Source organism: Falco rusticolus, chromosome 5 (genome assembly GCF_015220075.1).
Source record: "Falco rusticolus isolate bFalRus1 chromosome 5, bFalRus1.pri, whole genome shotgun sequence".
Classification (NCBI taxonomy): Eukaryota; Metazoa; Chordata; class Aves; order Falconiformes; family Falconidae; genus Falco; species Falco rusticolus.
The window spans coordinates 28,651,533-28,667,558 of record NC_051191.1 but is presented as its reverse complement, the minus strand read 5'-3'; the positions used below and the strand labels follow the sequence as shown (position 1 = coordinate 28,667,558).

Here is a 16,026-nt window from a genome sequence, read left to right as displayed (position 1 = left end):
CCATGTAAACATGTTCTTTAATTGTGAACAGATAGGTAAGATGCCTCCTTTTTTTGTTTTACATAGACATTTGCCAAGGACAAACATTAAGTTTCCCAGCTACTTCTGTCCTGAAAGTCACATAGGGCCCGAGTCATAACAAACTCTTTGACAGAGCTGTAGGTTGTTGTCATTCATGGGGAAGTGCTCCTGCTGATTTTATGCGTGCTGATCTGATAGTGGTTGATGCATTGATCTCAGAAGGAAACAGGTTAGTTCAATTATTGTGTTTAATTCATTAAAACCATAGACAGTTATTTTAGAAATAAAATTGGTTACTTGTAATGTTTAAAAGGTTGGAAAACTGGGATGCTGAGCAGTACTGCCCCCTCCCCAAGTAAAGACCTGACAAGAATGCGTGGAAACTGTTGATAACATTCCTGGCCAAGTATTCAGACATGATTAGGCCGTAGTATTTCAATAACTGATAATTAATGAGACATTTATAAATAACACTTTGAGTTCTTTTTACGTGCGTTCGGGGTTTGTTATTTAGGAGCGGGGAGGAATGTCAGACAAATTTCAGGCATTTCTGTGCTACCTTGGAGACTAGGAAATGTTTCATTATTGGCATCTGAGATTCTTACATAACCTGGTAATTCTGGGAACAAGAATTTTAAGGAAAATGCTGAGCAGTGTGAGTCTTCCCATAAAATTACAGGATTCAGAAACACTGTGCTGAATATTTCTGTGATAATTTCCCCAGAAATACTGGTATTCCAGGCTCCTGGAATGCATTTATTTTGCTAGGATTGCATCATTAGGGAGTTAAACTCCAGTCCCATGGAGTAAATTACATGCTGGCAGTTATTACATAAACCCAATGTTTTTGGTTTTGCAGACTATTAAAACAGAATAAAATGGAAGTGTAAGAGTAAGGAGAAGGTGGTGAGTTTACCTCTTGGCATCAGGAGCAGAAACAGTACATATTTAAGATGTGGTTTGTATATTGTTGTGCGTGCAGCCCCCAGCACAGGCCTGTGTGAAGGAGTTTGCCCTAATCTCTTACTGCTGTCAAGGGGATTTACGTATCTTGAACCTGGAGAAAACAAAGTTCTAATGGGACAAGCCAGGAAGGGACTTTCCTTGCTTTTATCTCATGGGAAACAGTGTGACTTATCTTACCTGCTCTGTTTGCTCAAAACTGTTAGAATATTTAATTAGAGGGGTTGATTAATTTTTTCAGTTACTGTTGTCCGCTTTGTGAGTTTTGCGATTCTTAAGTTGGTTAGAAATTGCAATGTTCTGATACCTTCTTGAGAGTACAGATAGTCTGACACAGGAATCCACAGATTCAGGATGACTCAGAATTAAAAATGAGTCAGTTATGCCTTACTCGGTTTAATTTTTAAAAAAATACAGAATTAAAAGTAAGTAAAACAGAATCTTACGGTGCCTTGTCCAGTACTGTGTAAATTGACTTGCTGTATGTGGTAGGGAAGAGTGACACCTTTAGAGGTGTATGATTTAATACCGCTGTAGCAAGGGCAGTAGAGTGACAGAGTGAGTAAAACAGAGGAGTGGCCTGCACTCCTGAGCTGTCTTGAGTATCAGAGAAAGCTGAATCTGGTTTTGTAGAAGAGATTTTGAAGATTTAGGACCTAGCATGAGATAAAAAATAATATTTTTTTAAGATTGAATACCTACAAGACACTATCTTTAGTTCCTGAAGAACTACTTGTGAGTCTTCAATAAATACTGTTGGACATCCTGTTCACAGCTCAGCTTCTAGAATAGTATTTTTCAGTATAGAAAACATAGAGGGGTTGGAACTAGATGATTTTTAAGGTCCTTTCCAGCCCAAACCATTCTGTGATAACTGTCAAATGTAAACTAGTGCTTGCTTTTCATTTTGATTGACTTCAGAATCTATATCCTTTATTTTCTTCAGTGTCAAGAAACAATCTTCCTCTCATACGGTGTTTCTTACAGTGTTAATTAATTTATCAGGACATGTTTGTTGTTCAAACCACTTTCCTCTTGGTATGCTCCATGCAAGGTGTTACTGATGGGCTCTGTGCACGCTGGCACAGCCAGCCATGGAGGTGGGGTATGTGCTTCTAAAAGTCTTCTCCTGAATCACTGAACTGTGTGTACTGTCCACTTGCATTCCTCCAAGCACTATGTCAGCTTCAGTCAAAACCTGAGGTTCTGATATGACAGAAGGGATGGCAATAAAAAGTGTTTGGATGATAGGAGGGTTGGAAAGAGGGAGCTGTGTCATGAAAGCAGCAAGCATGTCTTTATTCACTTCTGTTAATTGCTTTTTTGGCTAAACTAATGTCCTCTTTTTACATAAATTGTCATCATAATCTAATAATACACAATTTAATTTACCACTTTTTCTCCTCTAAATTAAAGTCTTGTGTTTTCTTTCTTTTTGTGTCTTTAGCTTCTATGTTACTTTTTGAAGTAATGAGGCAAAAGAAAAATAGTAGGTATTTTCCATGCTTGGTTTTTTTTCCAGGTAAGTCTACCAAGGCGAGAACCATCTTTATAATGCTTCTGTCAAGTCAAAAGAGCACAGTTCATTTTTAGGTGGCATACAGCAGTAAGGATTACATAGCAGTAACAATAAAATGAAACATTAAAATTAACTTGAATACTAGTTTTAGGATTTCATAGCTACTTTTTAATAAACTTTGAGATTCATGTCTCTATACCAAGCTGGTAATCTAGTCTGACTCTGTGCAAGAAGATGAGAATTTCTCCATGGAAGTGGGTCTTAGGACTAAAGAGCTTTCTCATGGCATTCTAACACACCAAATAGTGATAAATAGTTAACAATACTATTGCTAAAAAGTGACAGGTTACTTCAAATTTGAGCTTCTTTGGCTTCCAGCTGTAGTATCTTACTGTGCTTTTCTCTCCAAGGATTTCAGGGTTGTTTACTTTGTGAATATGACAAATTAACACCTATAAAACCAAGGTTACCTACTCATCTTCTCCTTGGATGAGGGAGATGTTTGACCCGGAGTCATGAAGTCTGTGTCCCTGCTGGACCAACTGTTTTCTGAGGTCTTCCTTTGAATGCTTGCCAGTACTTCTGCATCCTTGCAGTGTGGATATCAGAACTGGACATGAAGTTCTAGCTTGAATTTTAGCTTGATTTGTTTCATAAACACTGAAAGGTGATGTCATCAGCCAAGCCCTTCATACAGCTTTGCCCTGCACTGGCAGTCCATACCGGGGTGATTTAGTACAGTTGCTTCAGAGCCCTTTTCTGGGTAGAAAGTGTCCAAGTCACAAAGGAGTAGCCTGTGTTCCTTCTTCAAATGTGTGTGACTTTGATTTGTTAGGATTGCAATCAGTAGTTATCTTCAACCACCAGGTCATGATGGAGTGCTACTGTTTCTGCTGCCAATACTTCAGTTATCTACAAACATTCTCTCAAGTATTCTTAGATTATTTATAAAATTACCTGGTCCCAGTCCTGTATCTATTGTTCCTTCATGTCACCCATGCCGTAATAGGTAACCCTGCCATCCACTTGCTTTGTGTAACAAAGCAGGTACCAGCTTTGGAAAAGATGAGGAGACTTTGGTATCCCAGGTGATTATTCTTACGGACGGAATGAGTCATTTTTGTGTGGACTTCTAACGTGTGGGTGAGTGAATCATCAGGTGTTGAACAGATCAATCTTTTTAATGGGACACGCAGAAGATAATATTTTTCTCACTGAGATAACTTGTACCTGTCTAAAGAAAATACTACAGAGGCTGAAATACAGTGACGTCGTGTGCCTTCGAACATTTTACCTTGAGAGATGATCCATGAAACAGCCCAGTGTTGCTTTTCATGTTTCTTGGTATGTATGGGGGGGCAGTGACCTTTAAAGTATTGTTAAGAGTAGAAGATACTTCTTGAGGGGGGGGGGGGGGGAAAGTACAGAAGTTGCCCAATAGTTGCATAAGAAACAGCGCACAAATTTGACTTTCTCGTGTACTTGTGTTACAAAACAGTTGTAGGTGGGCTGTGGTGGTCTCTTCTCCCAAGTGACAAGCAATAGGATGAGAGGAAATGGCCTCAAGTTGCACCAGGAGAGTTTTAGGTGGGATATGTGAAGAAATTTCTTCACGGAAAGGGTGGCCAAGCACTGGAACAGGCTGCCCAGGGAAGTGGCGGAGTCACCATCCCTGGAGGTATTGCAAAGACGTGTTGATGTGATGCTTTGACACATGGTTTAGTGGTGGGCTTGGCAGTGCTGGGTTAGTGCTTAGCCTCGATGCTGTTAAAGGTCTTTTCCAACCTAAATGATTCTGTGTAAATCTGCGTGCTACACGGTGGCAATCCAACATGTATCAGAAACAGGTGAACTGATAAAATGTGACTGCATGCGTTTGTCTTTGGCCTGATGAAGGGCTGTGCCCAGTGCCCATTTAGGTAGTAGAAGCGGACTAAATTCTGTAGATAGTCTCAGTGGTGGTTTTGGTGGTGTTTGGTTTTTGTTTTTTCAGTCCACAGCCAAGTTCCACCATCCCAGATTATGCTAAGTGTTAGGTTTCACTGAGATCTGAAAGCTCCAGAGCAAAATCATCTTGCTGTTATGACTGATTTGGGGTAGGAAGTGAAGTATGAAATGTAGACATGGGTCAGTAGGGCTGAGGGCTTCAGTCAAAACTCTCCACAGGTTTACGTGAAAAACTGATAGTCCTTTCCTAGAACTTAAGGTTTAATTCTGTAATAGCAGTGTGAGCTCAGGGAATTTTCTTTATAGGTTTCATTATAAACCATTTCTCAGTAGGTGTCTTTTAAAGGGTTTTGAAGAGGGGAAAAGTTATTACGGAGAGACTTAAATGGAGAAAACATTATTTTTTTTTGAAGCAGCACAACTTTTTATCTTACTCGGGGCTACAGGCTGGAGTTAGATACTTTTTTTGTCACCAAAGTAAATTTGAAGGGAGATGAATTCATTCATTGCAAGTGAGGGTGCAGATGCTTTTAGAATCTGACCAAGTATCTGTAAGTGTCTTCATCCTTACTGACTTCTGAATATGGCTTTTGTAGAGTAGAAGGGTTGAACACCAGAAGTGCAATAATAATAAAAAAACCCAACACCACCCCCACTCTTCACACCCACCCCTTCCCAGCTGTCTAGCTTAGTAAATTTCACACCATGGTTGCAAGGCCAGAATGATTACAAATTAGGGTTAGCACAAAATCTAGCTATTTGAAAATTTTATAGAATTTTACTGTAATGTAGAAGGGTAGAATTTCTCAAAAAAACAAATCTGAAAAATTACACAAGGGACAGGGAGGTCACGTTTTCAAAACCCAATTCACTGCAACAGAAAATGGGATTTCTTAACCTTGTCTTTCAGACTGAACCATGTGTTGCCCCCTTGAACTTTGCTGTTTCGATTGTCATCTATTATGTGCTCCTTCATGCTAAGGTCTGCATCCCTTTCTGCCTGATACTCCATAGGCTGCAGTACATTAAAACTGTTCCATGTAATCAATATTTTGGACTACTGGATAATTTTTTGACCTTTATTCTCAGTGTCCTTGGGCAAGGCCCCAGGTAGTCATGCCCAAATTCACAGGAGGCACAGAATATGGTGAACTTTTTTTAAATCTTCTGCTGTGTGGGGACTGTCTGAGGGAGTGTATTTATTATGGTGAAAGTTAACATGCCTAGGTTTTGTGCTGATTCTAACTTCAACACAAAGAACTCTAATTTAATTACCCCAAGGCTGTAACATTGTGCTTTTTAGGATTGTAGAGTAGCCATTAATGGAAATTTGTTAAAGAGTGGGCATGTATGCATGATGAAAAGTGTGCATAAAAAAGTCTCTTGTGTATGACGTACTTCATATGTACTGTTGTCCTTGATTTGACTTAACTAGGTGGTACAAGCGAGAGCTGCACAGCAGTTTGCTTAAGTAAGAGTTACTTCAGCCTTGAAGTCTGTATTTAATAAGCTTTCGTTGGCCTCAGTAGTGTGCAACTGATTCTTACAAATGAGTTTTCATCTGTATATTCAGTAATTTACAGCTTTGTGTATGGATCGGTGCCTGTGCTTTAAGGATGCCAGAAGATAGGTGGCTTTCAAATATGCTTACAGACAGGTAGTATTTGATTACAGGCTTTACAGTAATTGGTGATAAAGATAACAGTGTAATTCCAAGTCCCTAATGCCTGACCCCAGACTCTGGCCAGTGTCCCCTTTGCTTATATTTGCAACTTTCTTTTCCTATGGAATATTGAATAATAATTTAAGACCATTGTTCTTTATGGCAGTATTAAGAGGTCTTGTATCAAAGAACAAATTCTATAATTGCTACGAAGGAATAGTTATAGAAGTAAGCTACATACCAGTCGCAGCCTCCCTGCTTGCTGCCCTGTTTTAGAGGAGGTGTGAGAGCTGTGAATGCATCCTTCAGGATTTCAGTAAAGCATTGATACTTCACTTGTCTGTGCCAGAACACCACAGTGTATATTAAGATTTAGTAACACTCCCTAGAGACAAGTCATAGTTCCCCAAGAAATGCCAAATTGGAAATCAAAACCAGCATACAGGCAGAAGAAATCAATGATGATTGCCATCATAGAACTAACAATCTACCTTAATTTTCCCAAGGAACGTGTAGTGAGGTGGCTTAATGGCTTTTCTTCTTCCTACTTCTTTTGGCACAGCATGTGCATGCGGGATCATGGGAGAGGAAAACTACAGTGTTCTGCACAGCACTTCCACTCAGGGCTCTTTTATCCTGCTCTAATTGTGCTCGGTGTGGCAGCTACTACTAAGAACATACTGCATTCACAGTATATAAAACCCCCTAAAATCCAGCTTTTAATTTATTTGTGTTCTCCTTTGGAGAGAACAACTAATGTGATTTCATGTAATAAAAGCAACTATGTTAGAACGCACAGAGGTGATTTTCTAAATCTAAGACTTCCTTTGAATTTGGTTTTATCACAAATAGATCAGATTACTGTAGGCTGTGTCAGAGTCACTCACTTATAAGTGCCTGTTAATCCAATAAACCTGAGTGGTTTCTTATGGAAATACTGTTTTCTGATTTCTATTTATATGATGATCCTGGCTTTGTTGAATCCCCACTGACTTCACTGGAAATACCTCTTTGGAAAAATATGGTATGATTTCATGCGGTAATGGACATTACAGTGAACTGGTAGAATGAAAAATAGCCTCCAGTAATTAGTAAATGTTTTAGAAGTTCTTAACATCAGTTTTATTAGGTATTTTGTAGCGTTACCAACTGAGAATAAAAATAATCATTGGAGGGGTTTGTTTTGTGTGTTTTTCTGGTTTGTGTAGAGGTAGGATAGCATTATTATGTTTTCACACTGTCCTGCAAGTTTTATAGGTGTTTTTTCTTCTGTTGTTGCTACTGCCGTACTTTGAGGCACAGAGTAATGCAACTACCACCACAATTTCCCACCTTTAACATACTCTGCTCTAATGAAAACTAAAAATCATGGATAAAATGAAGCAGCTGTTTTAAAACCATGGCTTCAGCCTTTTTCTGTTTTACTTGTGCAGCAGCTGGTATCAGTGGCAGCAGAATGCAAGAACTTTGCTATGGTTTGGAATTTTTGCCTGAAATGAGAAAAAAATCTGGAGAACAAATGTCTATCCAGCCTGAGATACCCTGCACTTCCGAGCAGAGCAGAGGGAGGGTCTAAAAACTCTTAGAAGATGACTGGTAAACCTGGTCCTGTTTCAAACTAGGAAGTGCAGTATATAAAGATTTATGTTATATATAGGGAATTTCTAGTGCTGGGAGGAGAAAAAACCCCCCATGTTTACTGGAAATAGTTTGACATAATTCAGTGTTTGTAACACATACAACACTGCTGCTACTGTAAGGCACCACAATTTTCATAATCTTAAATTTACATGCATGTACTGAGTTTCCAAATACCTTCCTCCTCTCTGTCTCCAGCATTGAATTTATTGTGTGTGGTATGAGGGATAGGATGCTTGAAACTCCTGAATTTTTGATGCATGAAGGCAGACTTTTGTCTATGTTGACCGCCTACTTGCTGACACGTACTTGTAATGATTGTTGAGCCTGTGCAGTAAGTGCTGCTGAGGGAATTGGATCCTGAGTGCAGATGAGAAGTCATAGTCCTTATTGTGTGATAGTTCCGTGGGTAAATGTTCCATGGCATTTTGCAGAGGGGCTGTTCCAAGATTGTGAGGTTGAGATTTTTAGATCTGTTAGTGGTGGTAGTTTATTGGTAGCAACTCCAGATCCTAGTTTATGGGGTTTCAGCTAATTTTACCCACTAAACGTATCATCTCTTGAGCAGATACGCAAAGGAATAAGAGGTTATGTGGAGACCTGAGGGTTAACGAAACATCTAGAATAAAAGCACAAGAGAAAAGGAAAGACAAAGCAGATGGTTGTGCCGTGTTGATACGCTAAATAAGTCAGTTGAACAGCAGAAACAGGGACACGATTCAGACTTACTAGAACAGCATATCAAATAAAGTTTATATCAAATCTAAGGTACTAAAAGACCGGTAACTTGCAGTAACAGGTAACATGAAAAGACCTTGTAAATACATTGGAAGCTGGAAGAAGTCAAGGGAAAATGCGGGCAGTCTTCTTACCTGAGTGATGATAATAAATAAAAGAGATGTCATGCTGAATAAACAGCTGAGCATAATTCTATTTAATCATGGGTCTTTTGAAGGACCAAAACCACTTTGGACTTGCTGGGGGAATAATTTTGGTAATGAACAGCTCTTGTTTGGAAATGGAGTGTATTGTGATTTTTCCCATCTGAGAGCAATGTGGACTCTGGCATTCTACTTGAAAACAGTATGCATGGGCAGGCTAAATGAGAGAGGATCAGAGGCAGAATTTACTCAAAACATTGATACTTTTTAGAAGTAAGAATTTACAAGGGTTTAACTATGCTTATGTTTATTGCAATGGGTTGAACCAATTTAGGAAGGGCCAAATTGCTGCATCTGATACAAATGGGGCTGTGTAGCAAAAAGGTCTATGTACAGGCAAATGTGAAGGGTTGTAGTCTGCAACAAACTTGCTAGGTTTTTCCTAGGTAAAAGCTGGTTTTAGAAATTAATTTATTTCATATGAAAGTTAAAATATGTATGAAAGTTTTCTTTTCTAGTAGAAGCACAGAGTGAACAGTTTCAAAAAGAGCAATTCTGACCTAAGAAGGGAAGGGCATGAATAGCTCCAGGTACTGCGACACTAATTCAAACTGGTAACACAGTCTGTGGCATGGCTTTAGTGTATGCTGACCAGCACCCTTCCAGACAGCGCTTCAGCATAGTCCAGAGGATTAGCATGGTGCACTTAGTGTTCCTGGCAGACAGCTGGGATGTGGCTACTTTCTTCTGGGGCTGGGATAGCTTGCCTAACCATATGGGTACCAGCCCTGCTGCCACGCTGGCCTTTGTGCCAGAGGACAGTTCTAACCTGGTTTGTGCATTAGGTGGCTGTTGCTCTGAAGTCAGCAGTTGCAAAGATTTCTGATCCCAGATGGGTTACTCCAGCTTGTTGTACAGAGCTTTCTTCTGGGAACGAGAGACAAAGTTCTGCTCTTAAGACTGGTTTTTTTGTTTTGTTGGGGTTTTTTTTGTAATTATTATTATTTTTGTTTGTTTGTGGCCAGCAATACGATACACATTGCCAAGAACTGGGTTTGAAAGTTCTGTTCCCTTCCAAACACGTAACACTAACCTTAAAGCCAGAAACAAGGAATGTTTTTGTGGTTTATGACCTTTTTGCACTCCCACAGAGGTATACAGTAGGAAGAGAGGACTCTCACCCCAGGTACTTGGGTACATGAGTAAGGCAGGCTGAATTCACTCTGTAGGTTTGCTGGTTTATATTCATTCTTCAGCAAAAGTATTTGTCCTGCTTTTTCTAGGCATCAGTCTGTATGGAGTCCTTCCCGAAGCTGAAAAAAGGAATTCGGTCACATTCAACAGTAAGAGCATGTGGAATGGTGTGGCTGTCAGTCACGCTCGGTGTTTGTCCTGTATGTGTGGATAAGCTGTCCTGTGGGCAGGGATGGAGTTAACCTTTCCAGCTTCTAGAAAAATGAGGTGAGGGGGATGCTAAAGCTGACTTCTGTGAGAGCTGAACAGTGTTTGGAGAAGCAGTAAAAGTTCCATTAATGGAGTATTTGGGAATATTAATTACATTGAGGGTAGAGCTGGGTCCTTGATTTCATTTTTCTGGGTGAATTCAATGAAAGGAAGAATTCGTGGTAGGTCAGGTCAAGAGAGGAAGCCATACAGCAAACCTTTTTATGTACAGGGATCCAGTTTGTGTATGTTTGGGGCTGTTTACCACCTACAAGTGAGGGCTGCACTGCTCTGACAGAGCATGCTGTGCATTTTTGTATCTGTGGATTGTAGTCTTGAGATTTCTTACTCTGCTCCCTTAGAAAAATGTGCTGCTATCAAGTTGGCAATTACCTTTTACCAGCACTATATATTCCTAAAATGAAAGGTTCAGTTATTAGGTCATTTTAACAACAACAACAAAAGGCTTTATGCAAAGCTGATGTTCCCGTAAATGCTACATACTCAGGTGAAACGATACCATTTTCTTCTGAGAGCAAGAGATCCAATTTCTGTGCCATTTTATGAGAAAGGTTTGTTACTGGCTGTTCATCAAACATAGAGAGCACTGCAGAGAAGGGGCGGGGGGGAGAAGGAAAAAAAAAAAAGGTAGCAGAAGATGTTTTAATAGTTAAGTACTACTTCTCTTGTAGAACAGTTGTTTCCAGGACAACAAGGTTGATGATGGAGTTGTAAAGCATGTGTTTCCTTTCCCCTGTATTTGTTATTAATCAGGAAGGTAGGAAGACCTCTCTTAGTACTTGAGTTCTTCTTGGAGATCTGTGTTGCATCACTTATTTTTAGTTTACACCAGGTTGTCCATGTGGCTCTTTTTAGGAGATAGTTGGTATGTGAGAAACCATATTTGTGTTATTTTTTGTTAAGATCACGTGGTACCTAAACAAATTACTAGCTGCCGTACTAACAGCTCTGGGGACTTCTGTTGTTTTGTTTTTTTTTAAAGAAACAAAACAGGTTTGTGCTTCTAAGTTTCAAGGTCATCTCACTGGTGGGTTATGACTTTCTTTAACTGTTTGTTACAGAATTTTTCTTCTGTTGGAATAATATTTTTTTGTATACACTAACAATATACTGTCATGCAAATGAATTTGGAATAAATTAAGGGAAATCATTTTCCTGTAGAGTATATTCAGCTGTAGGACTCCATTGTGAGATCTATTTTCAACTGCAGTTCAGAATTTGGAATAAGGCGGCACTGAATTAAATGTTGTTGCCAATTTTGAAGGGGCATAGCTAGCATAAAATCACACCCATCTCCAGAATATGTTGATCTATTTAAAATCTGGAGGAGTATGATGAAATCTGTGCTTGTGTGGTTTTCCTTTGTATATTTGATTGTACTCTGAGTTTAATTTTTTTTGGATTGTTTTTTTTTCCTTCACGACAACATTTTGAGAAAAGTCATTTTTTTAAAACCACAAATATTGGCTGTGCATTTTAGAGGCAAGTATAACAACAACAGTGGCCAGGTCATTAGTGAAAAACACGCTGCTTAAAGCTCTATTGTTGTTTTGCTAAATTAAATAGCCTGAAGTTTAATGATGTCCCTTTTAAGAGTTGGATGACTCCATGCCCCCTAATAATATATGTATTTGTTTTGTATTGAGATTTTAGAACTTCAGTTGATGAAGATTCATAAAATATTCTCATGCATAGTTGTCTGATGAATTAATGAGATACTCAGTTTCCTTCTGAATGCATTGGTTTTTTTTCCTGGTGCTAAAGGTTGGATACCACATGCTAAGATCGATGTGTGGGCACTGTTGTGAACAATTAATATTTTTATTCTTTGCATATGTTTTTCCATACAATTCTGCGGCATGTTTAAGACAACCATATTTCCTTTTATTTTTTTAGAAGAAAACTGTGACATGGCATGAAAACTAACATGCTTGGGTGACTGTGATAATAAATGCACCTTCTCTGTATCCCACAGCTCTCAAACTTGTTGGAAAGGGAAGTTAAGCAGGTTGACAAATCCATGTTGGCATTTACTTGTTGCTTTGTTTTCCCCTTCTGGCTGCAACCGTAGCCAGAGTCAGGGTTCTTTATGCCTGGTGTCCTCTTTTTTTTTTTTCCCATCTCTTTTGCTTTTTTTGCTTTTTTTCTTTTCTTTTTTTTTTAATTTGCCATTCTCAGCAGAACAAGAACAGTGCTTAACCTTGAGTGGTGAGATGTCTCTGTACTTCATTTTCCAGTACATCCTCTGTTACTTAATTATTCCATTATCTGGAGCATACCAGTTCTTTATGGAGGTTTGAGTGACTTCCAGGTCACTACTTGGCATAATAAGGGAATGAGGAATTTCTTGCTGTTTCTGCTAAAGGTTTACTAATTTTGTGGCTAAATCGAGAATGTAGCATTAGAGCATTCTTTTTAAGGACAATACTCCCATAACTCTACTTAGTAGATTTTTGGGTTTTTTTCTTTTGGTTGCATGCTTTTTCTTGTTTTAATCTTCAAAATGCTTTACAAATGCTAAGGAATTCCCGGTAAGGTATGGACATGCTTCCTTTGTCTTTACAGATTTGAATCCAAAGCACAGAGCAGGACATAACGGCCAACCCATTCCTATGCAACACCCATTGAAGTGTCTTAGGGTGCCTGAAACTTCAGGCTAGCAGATCTGACCCGAGAGCAAGGGAAAGTCATCGCCTTTCTGAAGTAGGTGCTGGAGACCAGCAATGAACCATCACAGCCTAACAAGATGCTCCATAGCTATCTTTGAGCAATGAAGTCCTCCTTTACATGTCTTCATTTTCTCTATGGCTATAAGGAATTTCTCTGGTAAACTCTGCAATAGCATTTGGAATTTATTTCTGGCTCTTCAGTGTTAAGCTTAAATCATGAGGCAGTCTCCCGAGTTCATCTTGATAGAGCAGTTTCATGTAACAGAAATATTCTGGCAGTCAAACTCAGAGAAACAGAAATGAATGATGGCAATATTTTTCCAGTCCTGACTAAAAGCAAACAGTAAGCTTCAAGCATTAATTAACAATATAATGAGATACTTAACTTCAAGCAAATACTTTTTCTTTAACAGAATTTGTCTTGTCTTTTTATTGCAGAAGAAGAAACAGTAACTGAGTTGTACTTGCAAACCAGGACAGTCCAAAAAGTAAGTCAAAGAATGATCATTTTCCTCTTCAATAAGACTATATGCTAGTTCTGTAAGACATCCATTTAATTAAAAAGGCAGTTGGTTTTCCTCACTTCTTTGGCTGTGAATGTAGTTTATGCAGTTTGTAGAGCTGTTTGAGTTACCTGGTTTCAAGCCATGTGGTTCAGGGTGAGTTGTATTAGGGTAGTTCATTTCTCTCCCTTTCTCATCACTGTGTCAAGGCATAAAGTAGTTCAAGATTATGTCACATAATGGCATTATTACTGCTGTTAGCAGTGATGTTCCAGGGATGGGGAGAGGAGAGGTTTGTAGGAGAAGCCTTTGTCTGTTCTTAGACTGTTTCTGATAAAATTTGAAGAACCGATCAACCTTCAGGAACACAAAAGGTCTGGAAATGGATTTTAGGTTCCAAAGGTTGTTAGTATTCTCTGTAATATCAGTTGGTGTATTAAAAAAAAAAAAAAAAACTTTAACCTTACTTTAAGGCTGCTGTATTTCCAATTTAGTATTTTTGAATATATTAAAGCCATTTACTTGAGAGTACTGTATATGCTTATGGTTTAGTGCAGGAGTTTTTTCCATTTTGGTCAAAAAAGCAGAATGTTTTTCAACGGTATTCTAGATAGGAAGCCTTACAGATCGTATTTCTGATTCACTTGTAGTCAATGGCACATGTTAAAGCTGGATGCTTTTAACTGTCTTGAATAAAGCATGTGCTATGTGATAACATCTACATTGCAATTTTAATAACAAAACCTAAGTTTATTCTGAATTTGGTTGCACACCAGCTAACAAATGGATTCACTAAAAGGTTGCGTGAGGTTTTCTGTAAGTCTAGAAATTGTCTCAGACTTCTTACAAAGGGATGAGTATGTTTTTAATGCATAGGTTTTGAAATCGTTGATGACTCTGGTTGTTAAACAGCCTTTGTATGGTGCTTTATTTATATTTTTTCTATAACTTGTATGAATATCACTTTAATTTACACCTGTGTGTGTCCTTTTTGTCTGAGAAGTTTAAGCAATTCTACAGACTTGCTTTTTATAGACACTATTTGGAAAAAAAAAAGTGGTAGAACATGTGTCAGGCATATGCAATTCCTTCAGCATCATGTTTTCCACACTGATTTAATAGCTATTGAGTCTCCTCAAACAGTCTTGTTTCCAAGACCTGTTTTATGGTAATAAATCTACTTGGCTGTAAAATTCTTGAAATGATTCAGTAGGACAATTGTTTCTTTAGCACATTCTCTGAGAGATCATAGTTAGAAATGGAAAAGTTCTTAACCAGGTCAGCTTTTTTCCTGCAAGACATGTAGTCAGTGCTGGAAGTGATAATTAATGAAATAACCAATATTTGCTCTGGCAAGCTGCTGTTGTCCAGTGCTCCCTGCTGTCCTGATTTCTCTCTTGCTAATTTACAGTAAGTTTTCTACTAGTGTCATGCTAAATTACCTTGGGAAATGCCTAACCAGGTAAAGAACAAAAGCTGTGGTGTGATGTGATACAACTCTTCTTTTTTTAAAAAAAAGAAATTATCTCAAAATTCATACTGAAACCATTAATGAAGTTACCAAAGACTTCTGTAGTTTGCTAACCAGTTGTGCATGAGGCTAGGGGATGGTGTGTGCATAGTAGGCTTTTTGGTATAAAGGGTGGTACAGCAAGAAAAGATTAATCCAGGGTAGCTATTAAGAGCTTGCTTCTATACCTTAAGTGCCATTTGTGGTGGTTGGGTTCTCATGACATATGTAAACTGTAGCAACAGTGAGCTAGTTCAGTATGTGGACTGTTGTGGTGCCAGCTTGTACTCCTTCGGGTTTGTCATCAGAGTACCTCTCAAACTGCAGGACCGCATGCGGGACAAATCCAAAATGAGTGGTGCAGTCCTTGAGGTAGATCATAATTTAATAAATGGGCAGGCATGCAAGGATGATTAAGTTGTGATACCTGGTGTGTTGATCTATATAATGTGTGTCCACTCTCCAGAACCTGCATGGCTTTCTGACAACTGGAAAATTGAGCATTACTTAGTGGGAGCAGGTAAGAAAGGAATTCTGCCAAGAGCCTGTAAGGAGTTCTGCGTATTGGGTTTCCAAGGCAGTCCATTAGGTAGCTCATCTGGAACATCATGTATGTGAAGAAAAGGGAGGTGTGTTTTTGCCAAAACACTGCACAATTGGAGCTCTAGCTAAAAACACCAGGTTACACCAGGAGAGACAGAATCCCTTGATCTTAACATTTGTAAGGTTCTGAAATACTGTTGGGTTTTTTTCTTTGATGTTTTCCTAGTTGGACATCAGGTAATGAAATAGTCCTTTACATTGTCCTGTACTGACGGAAGCAGTAAATTCTGTGCTTAGTTCCCCCATGGATATTTCCTTAAAATAGACAGTCTTTGGGATCTGGGACTCTTGATCCTCTTTCCTACCTCAGGATAAGGAAAAAGCTTTGCAGTTCCCCCAAGACTTACAGCAGATCAGTATATAAAATCTGTGCTTACCTTTTGCTTTGGAAAAAGGAACCTTGTATTCTTACTGGCCTCACCTGCCAAAGAGAGGTATTTCCATTTCAACTGTGCATTTTAATCAGATGCTTTTACTTCAAGGCATAAACTGTAGGGTTTTCAACATTGTACTTTAAAATGATCTAGAATAGCTTTTGTCATATTCATAGATAACTGCCTGTCATGATACAGAAGAATGCTAGGAAACTAACGCTGTTCTAGCCAAAACCAGCACACCTCTGCACTTAAAAGGTGGGGTAAAAGA

The 16,026-nt window shown here is 38.7% G+C and overlaps 1 long non-coding RNA gene across 1 annotated transcript in view; it reads left to right on the top strand.

The window, feature by feature from the left end:
- LOC119148566 overlaps positions 1 to 16,026 on the top strand; it is a 103,518-nt gene that overhangs the window by 50,564 nt on the left and 36,928 nt on the right. Inside the window, exons 3-4 of the long non-coding RNA XR_005104422.1 lie at positions 9,916 to 9,975; positions 13,204 to 13,253. This is a non-coding gene — a long non-coding RNA (uncharacterized LOC119148566). The remainder of the gene's footprint in view (positions 1 to 9,915; positions 9,976 to 13,203; positions 13,254 to 16,026) is intronic.